Raw genomic sequence first — 17,102 nt, forward strand, 5'->3', positions numbered from 1 at the left:
GCTCACAGTCAGCTATTGGATAGATCACAGGGCCCCCAATGGAGGAGCTAGAGAAAGTACTCAAGGAGCTAAAGGGATCTGCAACCCTATAGGTTGAACAACAATATGAACTAATCAGTACCCCCTGGAGCTCTTGACTCTAGCTGCATATGTATCAGAAGATGGCCTAGTCGGCCATCAGTGAAAAGAGAGACCCATTGGTCTTTCAAACTTTATATGCCTCAGTACAGGGGAAACGCCAGGGCCTAGAAGTGGGAGTGGGTGGGTAGGGAAGTGCGGGGGAGGGCATGGTGGACTTTTGGGATAGCATTGGAAATGTAAATGAAGAAAATACCTAATTAAAAAAAAAGAAACTGTTAAGAGAATGAAAAGATAAGCCGTCAACAGTGAGAAAATATTTTCAAAACACTTGCTGTTAAGGAAATCGTCCCCATGCTCAAATAATTCTTAAACCACAACAATAAAATGAAAGCCATCTCCATTAGAAATGGATAAAGGAGCCATGCAGACATTTCACAGAATATAGAAAAAAAAAAAAAGAAGCTAAGTGTACTGGCATATGCTCATAATTCTAGTTTTAGGGAGGTGAATACAGTTTGATTGCCAAGGCTCACTAGGCAGCCTACTTAGTGTCCTGGGAAGCTTGAGAAGATGTAGAGACATTCTTCAAAATGCATATAGAAGGAAACCCCAGGTATAGCATCTTATTGTCCCCTTGCTTCCACAGGTATACACACCTTCCTGGGTACCTGCCACACACATACACAAACACACATATATAGGCAACTGAATATATCCATATTCAACACACACACACACATCACAATTATCATTATCATCATCATCATCATCATCATCATCATAAGTTAGGGGCAGTGCAAAGGCTTTTATGAGGACATGGAAATGAAAGCCAACTGCAAGCTAAGAGGAGAAACCATGTTAACACATTGGATGTGAAATTTTCTGAGAAAACTAATTTCAACTCTTTAAATGACCTGATCTGTGGTATTTTGTTATAATCACCGCTCCATCCCCTAAAAAAAAGAACATACCCATATAAGGAACTATCAGCTAAACTCTGACAAGGATGCAGGAACACGGGTGCAGGGATCATCCTCAGAATCAATTTGATAAAACCTGATGTGTTTATTACGCATCTGCTGTGAGCCAGGTGCTGATTTTAAGTCATTAATTGATTTATTTTCAGATCATTTGAATTTTCATTATATAGCTATGAGTACTGTGAGTACTGAAGGCTTGGCAAGAAACAAAGGTAGTGTGTGGTCCTGTAGGGATTAAACTGGAGTTTCCAGGAATCAAGTCTGGGCATTTTTCTATTGTAGCACATCTATTCTTGCTAGGATTTTTTAGGTGTTTTTGTTTTGTTTTCTTTTGTTTTTTGATTTTTTGTTGTTGTTGTTGGTTGTTGCTGTCTTTGTTTTGTTTTTCAGGTAGACATTTGGTGGAGTCATTATGGAAGAAGGAATCTCAACTTAGAAAATCCATGTACCTGAATGGCCTTTGAGAAAACCAAGACTCTTAGAATGTTTTCGTGATCAATAACTGATGTGGAAATTCCAGGCTCACTTGTGGATGGTGTCACCTGTGGGTTGATAGTTCTGGGTGCTACAAGGAAGCAAGCTGAGCACGCCACTCAAAGCAAGCCAGGAAACAGAACTCCCTTCTGGCCTATGCATCACCTCCTGCCTCCAGGCTGACTCCTATCTGTGAGGCCCTACAACTATGCTCAGAAAATACTCTTCCTCTCCAGATTTTGTTGGTCTTGTTGTCACAACCATAGAAATCCCAAGGAAAGGGGATAGCATTTGAAATGTAAATGAAGACAATATCTAATAAAAAATAAAATATAAAAAAATTAAAAAAAAACAAGGAAGATAACACATTCCCTTCAGTTATGTACTCACCCTTTAAACAGACATTGGCTAAGGGTAAGTTTATAAAGCAGCAGTTTGTCCCTGCTATAAGACATTTTCTTTCATTCTTTTTTTTTTTCTTTTCCCTTTTCGAGAGAGGGTTTCTCTGTGTAGCCTTGGCTGTCCTGGAACTTAGCTGGCCTTGAACTCAGAAATCTGCCTGCCTCTGCCTCCCAAGTGCTGGGATTAAATAAGACACTTCTGTCAGTATTGTGATCGCTCAGAAACTGAGCCACCAACCAGACATCCTTCTCTGGCCTCAGTGAGAGAAGATGCACCTAACCCTGGAGAGACTTGAGGCCCCAGGGAGTGAGGAGGTCTGTTAGGGTAGGGGATGGGGGTGGGGTGGAGACATCCACTTGGAGATGAGGGTGGAGATATGGGATCAGGAACAGCCAGAATGGGGACCAGGAGGGGATTAATGACTAGACTGTAAAAAAAAAAAAAAAAGGTTTAAAAAAAGAATGTATACTAAGAATGCAAAAAATAAATAATATAAATCTTATATTACATAATAATTTTCATACATGTAAATTAAACAATTCTTGGTAGGTAAAAAACTAAAAATAATATAAATAACATGCAGTCACTTTTAAGTGTCTATTTTAAGACAAGAAATCACAGCTCAGATTTTTTACAGATATTCTGGCGATTGTTATTCTCACTGGCAGACAAGCATTTGTCCTTTACCTGTGTATTGTATTGAAGAGATGACATTAAATTGGTCTGCAGAGTCTTACATGCTTTGTTATGTTTCAGAATAAACTCCATTTTTTGTTATCTAGAAAATGACGATTAAGGTAAGACAATTTAGTGCAATCAGACAAACTGTGCCCAATGATGATCACACAATTCTTTTTTTAAAAAATCACTTCACAACTTAACTTGTGATTCCAAATTGCTGTATGTGATACATACTGAGTTATTTCAATAATTCCAGTGACTTTAATAAAAAGTGGTGACTGCTCTTGTAGGGGAGAATGTGTGGAGCCATTTGGATATTGAATCTTACTGCAGAGGTCTGAAACTAACAAAAGCTTTTAATTTGTATCCTTACAATTTGAGATAAAAGCGGGAGGAAGGAACAATGCCAGGGAGAAAAGGAAGAGGGTGGGAAGATATCGCTAGGTGTTTATGTTTTACTCCCTGGCAACCCATTACCTTATTCAGATTCACCTGGAGCACTCTTAACTCAAAAGTGAAGCAGAGGTGACCTAAAGAGCACCAGGTCAAGACCACTCTGTTATTAGTAGCAGATTTCAGAGTGAAGAAAATGTCTTTAAATGTTATTCTTTGTACCTTTCCCTTCCAATATGCACATTGTTGCTAGATTATGAGAAAGTAATAATAGGCTCTCAAACCTCATTATTTAAAATAACATATTTTGACATCTTTTGCAACATTTGTTGTGTGGAACATTTCCATTCTTTTAAAATATGTTACTTTTCATCCCTCATTATTAAAGAGCTCAACAAAGTAGTGCAGTTAAAGGGCACTTGCCTGTCACAATTTCCTGGTGTGATTTTATCCCTCAGGGAGATGACTCATACTACCAGCCACATGCATTTTTGTTCCTTCCATAGACAAGGCAAGGTTTTTAAATAATACAAAGAATGTTCAAAAGAAACAGAAAGGAGTATTAATTCTATACATAGAGAGATGGTCATGAGATAGACACAATTTCATGACAAGCATTTATAGTATTTGTGTGCAGGAAGAGAGGATGGAATAGGAGGTAGGAGACTAGAGTTACATTTCATAGCCTGGCAAACATATATGCAACTGAGATTATATAGTGTTGTGGGTTAGCAAAGAAAATAAAGGAAAGATTACACAGCTCCTCATGTAGTGCTTAGAAATTTACATTTAGCTATTCAAGGTATACTTTTAAGAATATTTTAAGTTAAATATGCACGTTAACCAAAGCCTTGATGAATAGGAATTCGGGCTTGTCACTAACATGAACAATCCCCTTTCTTCTCTATTTACCCTCTGCCCACTCTCTAAAGGCTTCTCTTTCCCATTTCCTTGGTCAGTTCACTTGTATCCTGCCATTTCTCTCTAGCTAACTTCTCCCAGGTAACCTGGGGATGGTCATCTTTTCCTTTTCTGGTTTCTGCAGTTGCTCAGGGATACACAGTCACATTTGAAAATTTGAAACTTCCTAAATTGTCACAAAATTAGCTACTGCTCATGTTTACTGACATAAATAATCTTCTGATATTTGGATGTATATAAAAGTGAACATTATATATTTCTATTTACTTTGCTTACAAAATAACTCTCTTCTATAACTGAAATACTAAAAAAACCATCTTTGGTTATTATATGCATACAGGCACTGAACAATATCTTCATCCTCTTGGGTTTTTTTAACATTATGGGTTTTATGAAGATAAAAGGCATGGTGTTTGCCGTTTGCCTGCCAGTCTCAGAAAATAACCAACAAGATCAAAGGAAATAATGTGGCTGAAGGATTTTACACACTAAAAAATGTTATTCGGTTATCCATATATCATGCGTGCACGTGCACGCGCACTTGTGTAATCTTTATTTTAGTAGTGATAATAAATAAAGAAAAGGAAAATACATTGGTATTTAATGAGAATGCAGTTTTTTTTCTAATTATATGTTGAGGAGCCTATGGCAGGAAAGGAATTAATTGATATGGGGAAAAACATGTCTCAAGAGTCTGTATGCTGATATTTCCAACAGTAGATGGTCATGATGCTGCTCAGCCATGGTCACCATCACATACCAGGCCCTGTTTGCTTCTACTTCCAGGAAAACCTGGAAGAACAACAGTTCTCCAGGTTTTCCAAACCATATTAAATAGGGAAGATAAAAATATTTTGCTTAAAACATCTGTTTTTACCGTTTAAATCCAGAATAATTACTTCTCATATTTTTCTTACTAATCAGGGAAATACTATTTTAGTTGAAATACTTTTATTAAATTTTTTCCTGCATTTTTTAAAACAGTATATTATGAAAAAAATTGATGTTACCTTCTCTCAAAATTAGTTCATTCTAATATCTAGGATAAGGGAGAAGATGTGAAGGTGTAAAGGATATTATTGCTTGTGTACATTCTCAAGTGTGCTTCACAAAAATGAATTAGAATGTGAAGGATCTCCACATTACATTTTCTGTTTCTACTAATCAGAATGATCACTGTGCACCAAGGAATTGTCTGAGTCCATGTGTCCTGTCTCTTCATTGCACTTGCCACTGCCTCTGACAGAATTCACAGCAAGATGAGCGTTTGAATATTAATGGTAGAGTTTTCATCTTCCTACCCCCCAAAAAAAGCTTTTTACTTTTGGCACCATGCTGATTCTTTAGGGAAAAGAAATCAGTTATCTCCATGAAACTTTTTCCCATTCAAATAGTAAAAGTTATTTTAAAAACCAAGAGAGTAAAAGTCTACCTGTTTCTGATTTTCTCTTTGATGGTAAGATCAAACCTGATCATGATTTACCTTTGATTTACCTGTTAAATCAAACTGGTGGATTGCCCATCACTAGTGTCTGGGGACACAGTCTAAACGATTAGTTCAATAGACTGCCCTAGGGACTGAGCCATCCATCACAAGTCTGCTGTCCCAACCATGTCTCTGGTTCCAGGTCTGAATTAAGGTAGGAATCTAGATAGAGATCACACTCAGTTTAATGTCTAGGTGTACAGAAATAAGATATTATGCCACATATACAGCCCTAAAAACATTTTCTAAAGAAAATTTGAACCAAGAAACAGCTCAGAAATGTTGACGAGATCTGGAACATCATGCACTTTGTGCTTCACTTCTTTCTTCATGAGCATATCACAGTGGAAAATATTAATCCACTTTTAAATTTTTATTGTTTTTATTTATTTACACTTCTCATGTTATCCCCCTTCCCAGTTTCCCTTCCAAAAGCATTAATCTTCTCCTCCCTCCCCCTGCCTCTATGAGGGTGCTCTCCCACCGGACCACCCACTCCTGCCTCAGCGGCCTACCATTCTCTTATCCAGGGTTATCAAGCCTTCAAAGGACCAAGGGGCTCCCCTCCCAGTGATGCCAGATAAGGCATCCTCTGCTACAAATCCAACTGGAGTCATGGGTAGCCTTTGAGTACTTTTTGGTTGGTGCTTTAGTCCCTGGGAGCTTTGATGGTTCTAGTTTGTTGATATTATTGTTCTTCCTATGGGGTTGCAAGATAATTTTTAAAGTAGAGTCTAGGGATATAGGAATACATATAAACTGAATTAAAGTATGACTATTTAAGAAAAGCAAAGTCTTTGCCAACATATCATCTGTTTCTATGAATTTATAGACACATTAGATACTAACATGTACATCGAATGGGAATAAGAATTATGTAACTTTTATTTTAATTAAGTATAGCTCAGATTGTGATGGCAGGTTTATTTGAAATTGAATGTACTTTGTTATAGAGAGGCAGCACTTGTAAATGGGAACTTCAGAAAGAGAACATTGTGAGATGTTTACATATTAACTATACTATTAATTCTCCACAGTAAGTTCCAGAATCATACTACAAATTAAATGGCTACTTTGTTGCTAGATGTTGCTTAGCAGGGCTAAGAAATTCACAATGTTAAACTCTAATTAAAAAATGAAATTGAATTGTAGTTCCCTGGAAACAAGGGCTGGTCAGACTCAATAGGCTTTACTTAATTTATGAAAAAAATAATTGAATTGCTTATAGACAAAGACAAAATGCACACATTGTTAAAGAAAAGCATGCTTCCTAGTCTTTTGTAATGTATATGCTTTCAAATACTGACTACTGGTTATACATTCTATGTATGTTTGAAGATTATCAAACAATTCCCTTTAGAACAATGGGACTAATAGACTCAAAAAGACTGTGACAACACACATAGGGCCTGCACATGTGGACAAAGGCTCCCATGCCTAAACAAAAGGCTATCTGCAATTGATACCCACTTACAAAGAAGAAAAATAGACTCCAATAGAGTCTCCCTGGGTATATTAACCATACTTAAGTGTCAGCTGTTTGCCCAGTGGTACATGGCCAAAATAAAACAAACACAGTGCTGTTTTTGTAGATCTTTATCTCATATTTCTTTGTCTTGGCATTTTTTACATTACTTATCTTTTACATGTTTATTATTGTTTTCAATGTTGTGGATTTTATTGGTTTAATGTGTGTTTCTTGGTGCTTTTCTGTATTTTTTAAATCCTGGGTTGCTTAGGTGTTTGGTTTTTTGCTTTTGTTTGTTTTAATTTGCCTGTTTGAGAAAGAGAGAGAGAGCGAGCGAGAGAGAGAGAGAGGACAGAGACAGAGACAGAGAGACAGACACAGAGAGAGACAGAGAGAGAGAGAGACAGAGAGACAGAGAGAGAATTGTGGGATTAGGTGTATGGGTAGGTAATGAAGATCTGGCAATGGTTGGGGAAGGAGGTCATGATCAGAATAATCGATAAGACTTTATCCCATAAAGGTATTATAAAACAATTGAAAATTTATCATAGATACTTTTCTCATTAATAATATTTATGTGTATTTTACCTATGGCTGTAGCATACAAACTTAATCATTCTTTATATGAATAGAACATATGAATGTGAAAGAACACCTGAGCAGGATATAGCAGTGGGTGAAGGGAGGAGACTGAAATGGGGGAATAAAGTAATTATAGTCTAATTTCAAAAATAAAAAAACTAATTTTGAAAGGCAATTATTCTTTTGATAGTTTACCTTTTAATTGAACTTTTAGTTTAAATGACTGACTGGCATTATATCATTATCAATGCCATTCTAGGATATTTTGAAATTACCCATTTTTCTTTGTTTTGTTTGTTTCATTTTTGGTTAAATGTTATTTTGTTTCATTAATATTAGAAAAATTTCAAACAGGAAAGTACTGTACTTTTTCAAGATTATCCATCTCTTTAGGGTGAAAATACAAGCACTGGCTTACAAGTAATAGAAAAATATGGGGAAATAGCCAGAAACTGAATGAAGACAGAAGAGAATGTTGTTTGGGAGGAGCAAGGCCTTTGTTTGACTGCTTATTTTCCAGCATCTCTGCTTCTGTCAACCAGGATGAAGTATAAGCCAGAGAATTCCTATTCTCCACTCTTATAACAAAATAATCAATAATTCTTACAAGTTAGGCAAATAGACACCATGGAAATTAAGAGACAGAAACAGGACAAAAGTGAGAGATGAGAGGAATTCTATAAAAACAACTCATTAAAATAAAACCAATAAAGACTGCAGATATATAGAAACTATGTGGAAAAAATGACATGCGATAAAATGAATTACACGTGTAAATAATAAGACAAAACATTATGAGATTCATGTGTAAGTTAGAATTCTTCAACAATATTTCATTACACAAGAGAACACTCGCTGAGCAGCTGTGTTCAGCTCTCTCTGATACTTGGCTGTGGGTGCCTCGTGACCAGCTGCCACAAACCCCCTGACTGTGGGTGCAATGTGACCAGATGCCAGAGCTCTTGACTGTGGATGCTACATGACCAGCAGCTACCAGGTCTTGACTGGCAAAGCAGTCTGATTCGATGCCAGAAGCTGCTGAAGCTTTCAGTTCCACTCCCACATGCAAGGAAAAGAAACACACTGCAAGCCTTTAATCCCAGCACTCGGGAGGCAGAGGCAGGCAGATTTCTGAGTTCGAGGCCAGCCTGGTCTACAAAGTGAGCTCCAGGACAGCCAGGGCTATACAGAGAAACCCTGTCTCGAAAAACCAAAAAAAAAAAAAAAAAGAAAGAAAGAAACACACTGCAATGGCATACTTGGACCCAGAGCAGCCTCTAAGTAGATAAAATGCATAGCTTATGTAGTTCATGTATAGTTTTCTTTTGAAATATGGCAATTTAAAGAATTAGGGGAAACATACAAAACTAAGTAGAAAAGGGGGGATTATTTCATAAGAAAGGAGAAAATAATGAAATAGAAACAAACATGGGAGCAAAGAACATTATTTTAAAATATGCACATCTGAAGAAAATGTACACAGTGGCATCTCTGCAAACTTGAAGAATGGGGCAAGTTTATCAACAGTGCTGGTGGCAAAGTTGAAGACTTCACCATGTCAAGAAATGAAATACTTCTGAAGTCAGACCCTGTCTCTAGAAACAAATCAGACAAAATGCCCAGCAAAGCAACATCTGGCTTGACAGCTGTTGAGCAAACTCTGCAAACTGATAAGCCTTTATTTCACTTGGAAGCTAAACAGAAGATTGCCAAGGGAAAGGACCTTTAATCAAGCCATCAAGAGACAGGGACGATATCAAGTCAATGTAGAGGTTAGTAGAGACATTTGTTTCAATCACAAAAGTGAAGCCTACAAAGAGGAGTCACAGAGATGATTTTAAATGACAGCTGCAGTTGAAGCATATTTAGATCATAAATATTGGGACACATGACTATATGTAATTTTTCTAGATAGGCAAAAAAGTCAAAGTCAGACAAATTTCTTTTATACTTGAACACGTGAAAAAAAGAGGGTTATTAGCTGTTAGTATACATCTCAGAAGTTCTTGACTTCTGTCTCCATGGTGGAAATAGTCTCTCATGTGTAAAGATCTGGCCAGATGCTAAGAACTCACTGAGCAACAATCCACCTCAAACTCTTTATTTGTTTTGTTTCTTGAACATATAATGCTATTTCTGTAACTAGAATAACAATTTGCATTTGGTGTTAAACTTGGAAAAGTAAAATTATACATACATAAATATATGTATGTATATGTATACAAAGAGAGAGAGAGAGAGAGATAGAGAGAGATAGGGAGGGAGGAGAGGTAAAGGTAAAAGTGACACAAAGACAAAAGAATGAAATGTGGAAAGCAATGTAATGATGCTTTGGTAATAATTTTTCTGTTCACAGTATACAAATTTTAAAATCTTCTAATGTGAATCCAAGTCCTTGGAACTTTGAGCTTGTGTAATTATGTATGCATGTTAAGTGTTTTTTTGCCACTTTGTCCATAGAAACAAAGACCCCTTAGTCAGTAGTTTCCTAAAACCTGAAAGGCTTTGCAGACATACCTGTTTTTAATCTCATTCTAAAAGCTGGCTTTGGGACCATATTTTAAGTAGTTTTCACAACTACTCACCATTCCAAGTGGTAGAAGTAGTAAAAATTACAACTCTCTTTACAAAATCTTTAACCTTTCTACTTGGCCATGTTAAAGAGGCCTGTGTGCTGTCAGTTTAGCAAGCACAATGCAAACACACTAAAACTGTTGCCCTAAGGGTCCCACAATTGACCCTGGCACCCCCCCCACATATGATTCCAATCTTAATATCTACAAATATACATGGAAGTATATATTTATGTGTTTCCATATCTGTATAAATGTCTAGAGAAAATTATGGACATCACACATTAACAGCCTACATAAGTCAATGTTTGTTATGAAATTAATCCAAGTATATACGCAGCCACTGTCCAGTTTCTATTCATAGAAATAAACATGGAATGATGTAGTAATAAAAGGCAAGAGAATATGTTTTATTTTATATTTACTTGAATTATTGAGATACTAGAAAAATTAATGAGAACAAAAGGCATGCTAGAGTCACAAGTCATGTGAAGGCAGGTGCCATGAGTCAACTGTGGGGCCCTTAGGGAGACAGTTTTAGTGTTTTATGTCCATGAACTATCTCACTGGCTCACCATTTTTAGTAGTTAAAGTCAAACTTCATATTTGGTAATTCCGAATTAAAGTTGTCCTTTAACTGCATTTTTATCAAGTAAATGTATATATAGGGATGAATGAATGTATGATTTGTGCTTTTTAAAATTCTTTTTACTGTTAAAATATGTCAAATAGAAAATGTTAACAAATATTTACTATTATTGAGAGTGACTATGAGTTCATAATTATTATTTTCCTTTTAAACATTATGGGATTTTTTTCATTATCTTTTTTCCTAGTGGCAATTTTTAATTTATTTCTCACCCTGATGAGCTTTAACTAGCTTCTGGAGAGTGATTTCGCGTTGCATGTTATTTTTTAAAATTTATTTGTGGGGCAGTGGGTATGGGGGAAAGAAGGACTGGGAGAAAAACTGTGTTCCACCAGAGTTCTGGTGCTCTGGGCAGGCAGACTCAGATGGACTGCCTCATGATTTCCACGTGACCCTGGGTGGGTTTCTGACTGTGGGAAGCCACTAAAGCCCAGCTCGGCAGGTGGAGGACAAGGGGCAGTTCTATGTACCAAGTTTTCAGTCTTAGTAATCCTATGCTGGACACTGCAAAGAGTTGAGAACAGAATGGAGGCCCAGGGGCAGCTCAGGCAGCCCTGGGGCCAAAGGGAGCCGAGGATAGGGAGAGAGGGAGACCCTGGATGTTTCTCACATGGGCGAGAGTCCTTGGTCTGGTCAGTGGCTTGAGCACAGGAAGGGCTTCTGGTGAGAGGTTAGATGCGGCTCATTAAGCCTATTCCATGTTCAAGCAGAGCAGGCCTCAATGAACAGAGACAGTCTATGGTTTTAGAGCTTTACTGTAGAAAGGCAGGGAGAAGGAGTGAAGGTAGAAAGAGGGAGAGAGGCCGCCATAGCCATATGAAGAGGAGGGGAAAGGAGAGAGAGAAGGAGGTCTAGAGATGACGGTAAAATAAGGGAGAGCTTAAAGAGAGCGAGGCGGGGCCAGTCTCTTTTATAGTGGGCTGGTCTATCAGGTAACTATGGGGAGGAGCATACCTGGCTATCGTCAGGTAACTGGGGATGGGATGGGGTGGGGGGTGGAGTCTGGCCAGAATGCCAGAAGCTGGGGACATTATATGCATGACTGATAGCCACACACCTCTCCTGCAGAGGTGGGGGTGTGTGGGGGCGATAACTTCAACAGGAGCTAGGGGTCCAGGAGTCATGACTGAACACCTTCCATCCCATGTAGGTGGAAATCACCACCTATCGAGACCTATGCTCGACTGGAGATCAGGCTGTCTGTGTGCATCTCACTGCCCCACATTTATTTATGTATTTGTACACTTATTTATTCCTCTCTCCTATAATACATTTCCATACCCCCTCTCTTCCAAGTCCCCCTCTCCACCTTCCCTCTACTATAGATCCACTCCTCACTCCTCCTTCATTTCCCTTCAGAAAATAACAGGTCCCCCAGGGATTTCAAACCAACATGGCATAACAAGTAACAATAAGTCTAGGCACATACCCTATTATCAAGACCAGATCAGGCAACCTAGTAGAAGAAAGAGGTTCTAAAATCAGGAAAAAGAGCTTAATTGTAATATTTATCCCTTTCTCATCTCCAAAATCTTCCCATATAATCCATTTTTCTCTCTTTCAAGTTCATGGTCTCATTTCTCATGATTATTAGATGCATATATGTATACATATTGTACTGGCTGGTTTTGTGTCAACTTGGCACAACCTGGAGTTATCACAGAGAAAGGATTTTCAGTTGGGGAAGTGCCTTCATGAGATCCAACTGTAAGTCATTTTCTCAATTAGTGATCAAGGGGGAAAGGCCCTTGTGGATGGGTCCATCCCTGGGTTGGTAGTCTTCAGTTCTATAAGAGAGCAGGCTGAGTAAGCCAGGGGAAGCAAGCCAGTAAGTAACATCCCTCTGTGGCCTCTGCATCAACTCCTGCTTCCTGCCATGCTTGATTTCCAGTCCTGACTTCCTTTGGTGATGAACAGGGGTTTGGAAGTGTAGAATAAACCCTTTCCTCCCCAACTGCTTCTTGGTCATGAAGTTTGTGCAGGAATAGAAAACCTGACTAAGACACATATATACATATTAATATTTCTAAATGTATCCTTCTCATCCTGTTGTTATCAGTATGTATGATAATCCTTCATCAAGGTAATCTCCCTTTGTAACGGATCAAGACAAATATAGGATATTACTACTCATCAAAAGGCATATTTGTGGACCCCAATTCCAATGCAAAATGCTCCAGTAGTTAAATATTTTTAAAGTTATTAAGTTCTGTCTGGATGTCATTAATTACGTTGGATAAATAACAGTAAAAGTTAATTGTCTCAGAGCTTATCCACTGAATCTCTATTACCCATCATTTATGTACAGCATAAGTATTTCCAATATCTCCCATTTCTTACTTTTAAATCCTATGATATCATACAGATCAAATTTTAACATTTTGAATTTTTAGTAGTAAATAGCATGGGACAATAGACAAATCCTTAAAAGAATAATTAAATATATGGAAAGTTTGAATTCTTAAATAACTATTGCTATTTAAAATGAAATTTTATTTATTCTCTGTATTTCTTTAATCGAGCTTTATAACAGCTTTTTGTATTTCCATGATCAAATTTCTACACTGTGTCTTCCTCAAGTGAATTTATTCATGGATCCGGTTTCTGACCAGGCATTGACCAATCACAAGAGTATATTTGTCTAATTAATGGTGTTTTTTATTGGAAAATAAAAAACAAAACAAAACAAAACAAGAGAATCTATTGTGTATGCGCACCAATCTTATATTTTCATTTCAATCCACATTCACAGGTAGGGACATCCAATAGTAAGATTTGTAATGAGCAATGGATAATTAACATGCAGTGTTGAATGTTATAATTAGCTCTTAATGCTATTTACCCCTAAAAAGGTAGGGGGAAGATCATTTGTCCAGTACAATTTTATAATTCACAGTTTTGGTGTTCATCTTAGTAGTCATTTATCTTGCCTGAATTCTATATTTTAGTAAGTACTTCTGCTTTATTTTGTGAAGCAAATTTTATGATATCAATAGATAAATATCCTGGCTAATTGAATGTATTTCAGCATTCACATCTACGTGCAATAAGTTAGAAATTCATAACAAGAAAATTGAAATTAATAGTATTTTAAGAATACAAATCAGAAAAGCCAGCTGCATTTTTTTAGTATGTCAATATACATAAGATTTTCTCATATACCATGCTGGTAAATACACATTGGTGTTATTATTTTGAGAGAATTGCTATAACTTTAACGTAAACAAACATTGGTGCTCTTCATTTTACCTTAACTTAAAATGGGTCCAAGAAATCGCTCTGACTGTAAATTAAAGATATAAATAAAAGTAGAGGCTGAATGGTTCTGAACACTAAGTGTTGCAAAGATGATAATTGGTTGGACATGAACAGTGTAGTATTGTGTAGATATAGCAACACAGCACACTATTGGTGAATTAATAGATATTGTCCCCATGTGCCCATTGCTTCCTCATATTATCCTTGATAACTACAGTCAAAATGTGAATTAAAATCTTTTGATTCTGTCTTCAAATGTTCCCACATTGATGAACCATATTTAAATACACAGTAAAGCCAAAATAAGCCCTCCTTCTCTTAAATTGATCTTATTAGGTATTTGTCAGAGCAGTGAAAAATCACACAAATACACATTCTACTAATAATTTTGTTAACTTATGGACTAAATCTGATAAACATTAATCAAAACTTTCCTAGAGATCCAAATGCTATGGACCTGATATTTAACATGGAAACATCATTGACTTTGTGTGTTTCAAGAAATATTGACAGCAATGCACATTACGTGTCAATCCAGGAAAACCAGGGGCAGAGAAAGTTGTATTTGAGAAGAAGTAATAGCATAGAAGATTAAAGACATGTTAAAAGTTGCAAGCTTTGGCAATATTCTAAATGAGGGTATCGAGAGAGACTCAAGGGTAGTGTATTGATTTGTAACTTGTGTAAAGAGGTGTGTTGCTCTGCTGCTCACAGAGACAAATGAATACAGAGGGAAAGGGAGTCAGAATAGCAATGAATTCAGGTTAGCAATTGTGAGTTAGCATGCATCTGTAATGGCTCAGTGGATCTGTCCAGCACTCATTGGCTGAACTGTGATGGGGGAAAACATCACTTGGCTGATTTTGCTATAAAGTCAATACAAGCCTCTTGTTTGATAGAGCATTTGAAGCTTGCTTTAAACATTTATGGACTACACGTGATCCATTAATTTCTCTAAAGACTCTTATCTCATTCTTTAATTCTGAAATTGACAATGACTGATGCACTGAACTTGGTGTTTGATATTCTCACATGACATGTGTATTGGCTTATGTGCTCCTTGTAGAAATACCATGAGAAAGGTTCTTCTATTATATATACCAATAGCAAAAGGAGTTCAATAGGTAAAATTAGCCCATGGCTTCCCAAGCAAGTTTAAGATCAGAGAAGCAGGTTTCAAACGCTTAAAGATAGAATAATAAGCATGAAAGTCAGCAGTAATCAAGCAGGCCACTATGCTCCTTCATCTTGCACATGATGGGGCTCTATGCACCTGCTGCTCTATAGCTGTGTCCCTGGTCTTGGAGAAACAACACAATATGCTATTGGCATGTGTTTAGCTGCTACATACACTCCAGTAGTGACTTGTGTGACAGGCCTATAAAGCCTGGAAGCAGTCCCCAGGCAAAGAGTTTCATGGAAACTTAGCCTCCTGGAACCTTGGCATTCCCATAGCTAGAATGCCCCAGATTTGTCTCTGTGATATTGTGGAGGATCTTGCATGCTTCCTTACAGTATTTTACTGGATAAGAGTTGGAAGTCTCAGGGCAGGCTTAGCAAAGTATACTTAGAATCTTCATTATAGTCAGGTATGGCAAACTACATTACATATTAGAAGAAAGTTGGTGAATTCTTCTGACAAATGGAGATTCCCTACAGATACTTAAGAGAGCAGCCAAGTTACACTCATATGCAAGAATTTACCAAGGCCTAAGGAAAAGGGGAGTTATGGTATTACATTGTTCATGAGAAGGTCTTCTAGAGCAGAAGCCCCGGTACAAGTTTTCACAAGGCTCAAAGTAATAGCATAAATTGTGACTAGGGTGTAAAATCCTCTCCTGGCTCCTGTCATTAGCTGACTCTAGGCAGGGCTGCTTTTATTCTTAACTGTTAACATTTCTTGGTTCCTACCAGTCCTTTGAAGGCATTCCTCTGTTTTGTGACAAATAATTTCAATGTACCTTGCCTGCTATGACACCCTACTCCTTTGTTTTCTGTATTATATAAAACTGATGCTAACTTTGACAAAATTACATCCAGATACAGCACTCCCTTGTGTCCATATTTGTTTGTCATTCACACCAACTCCTTGCTCACCGGTAACTACTGGAACCCCATTTTACTGCAGATCGAGGACCCAATTGAGGTTAGTCTTCACTTGGCCAATTTTCTGTCTAGATTTTCATGACCCTAAATTTTTTTCTTTTTCCCTAGTATGTGTTACAACCTCCCTGCTCATGCCTTTAGACTCAGCTGTTATAGGTACTCTGCCTGACATGGACTGCTTTTCCATTAGAATGTCTTTATGACCTGATGACTGTCTTTCATTCCATGGTAGAGAGCAAGTGTCAATAAACCTCAAGTCTCAGATTGAACTTTCATATAAAATACAATATATTAGATAATTATAACATAAGAGTTGGACAACTATAACAAAATGGCTCAAATAAGGTTGCTTATAAAAACTGAAATGTAGTTAACACTCTTTCAAGTCTGGGAAGACCAAGACAAAGCGCTAGCTAGTACCTAGGGTCTCAGGAAGCATCAATTTTTGATATACAAGTGGCATCTTATGTTTCTGTTTAACATCACCTTGAGGGTCACAATTTCAAGATATGTGGATATGTCTTATATGACTTATTTTGTGTGTATGGAGTGTGATTCAGTTCCATAAATGTCTCTTTTATGCTTTCTTTCCCTCCCTTACCCTCTCTCTCCATTCCATCCCCCCTTCCTTTCATTAGTTTTTGCAACCCTAGCTGTACTGAAAATAATTATGCAAACCAGGCTGGCCTAGAACTTATGGAGATTGGCCTGCTTCTGGCTCCTCAATACTGAAATTAAAGGCATGCACTTCCATGGCCAATTACAACAAGTATTTATAAAAAACACACTCAGTTTTGGCAATTTTATATGGGATCACAGAAGGAAAATAGAGGAAGACCATTTTCTATACAATTAGCTAAAATATAATTTGTAAGAAACAATTAGTTTCTTTTAAAAAGTTTATCTTGCTGGGCGTGGTGGCACACGCCTTTAATCCCAGCACTCGGGAGGCAGAGGCAGGCGGATTTCTGAGTTCCAGGCCAGCCTGGTCTACAGAGTGAGTTCCAGGACAGCCAGGGCTACACAGAGAAACCCTGTCTCAAAAAAC

The 17,102-nt window shown here is 37.4% G+C and overlaps 1 protein-coding gene across 2 annotated transcripts in view; it reads right to left on the minus strand.

The window, feature by feature from the left end:
- Naaladl2 (N-acetylated alpha-linked acidic dipeptidase like 2) overlaps positions 1 to 17,102 on the minus strand; it is a 1,234,236-nt gene that overhangs the window by 502,807 nt on the left and 714,327 nt on the right. The gene's annotated exons all lie outside the window — the stretch shown is intronic.

Source organism: Mus caroli, chromosome 3, assembly GCF_900094665.2.
Source record: "Mus caroli chromosome 3, CAROLI_EIJ_v1.1, whole genome shotgun sequence".
Classification (NCBI taxonomy): domain Eukaryota; kingdom Metazoa; phylum Chordata; class Mammalia; order Rodentia; family Muridae; genus Mus; species Mus caroli.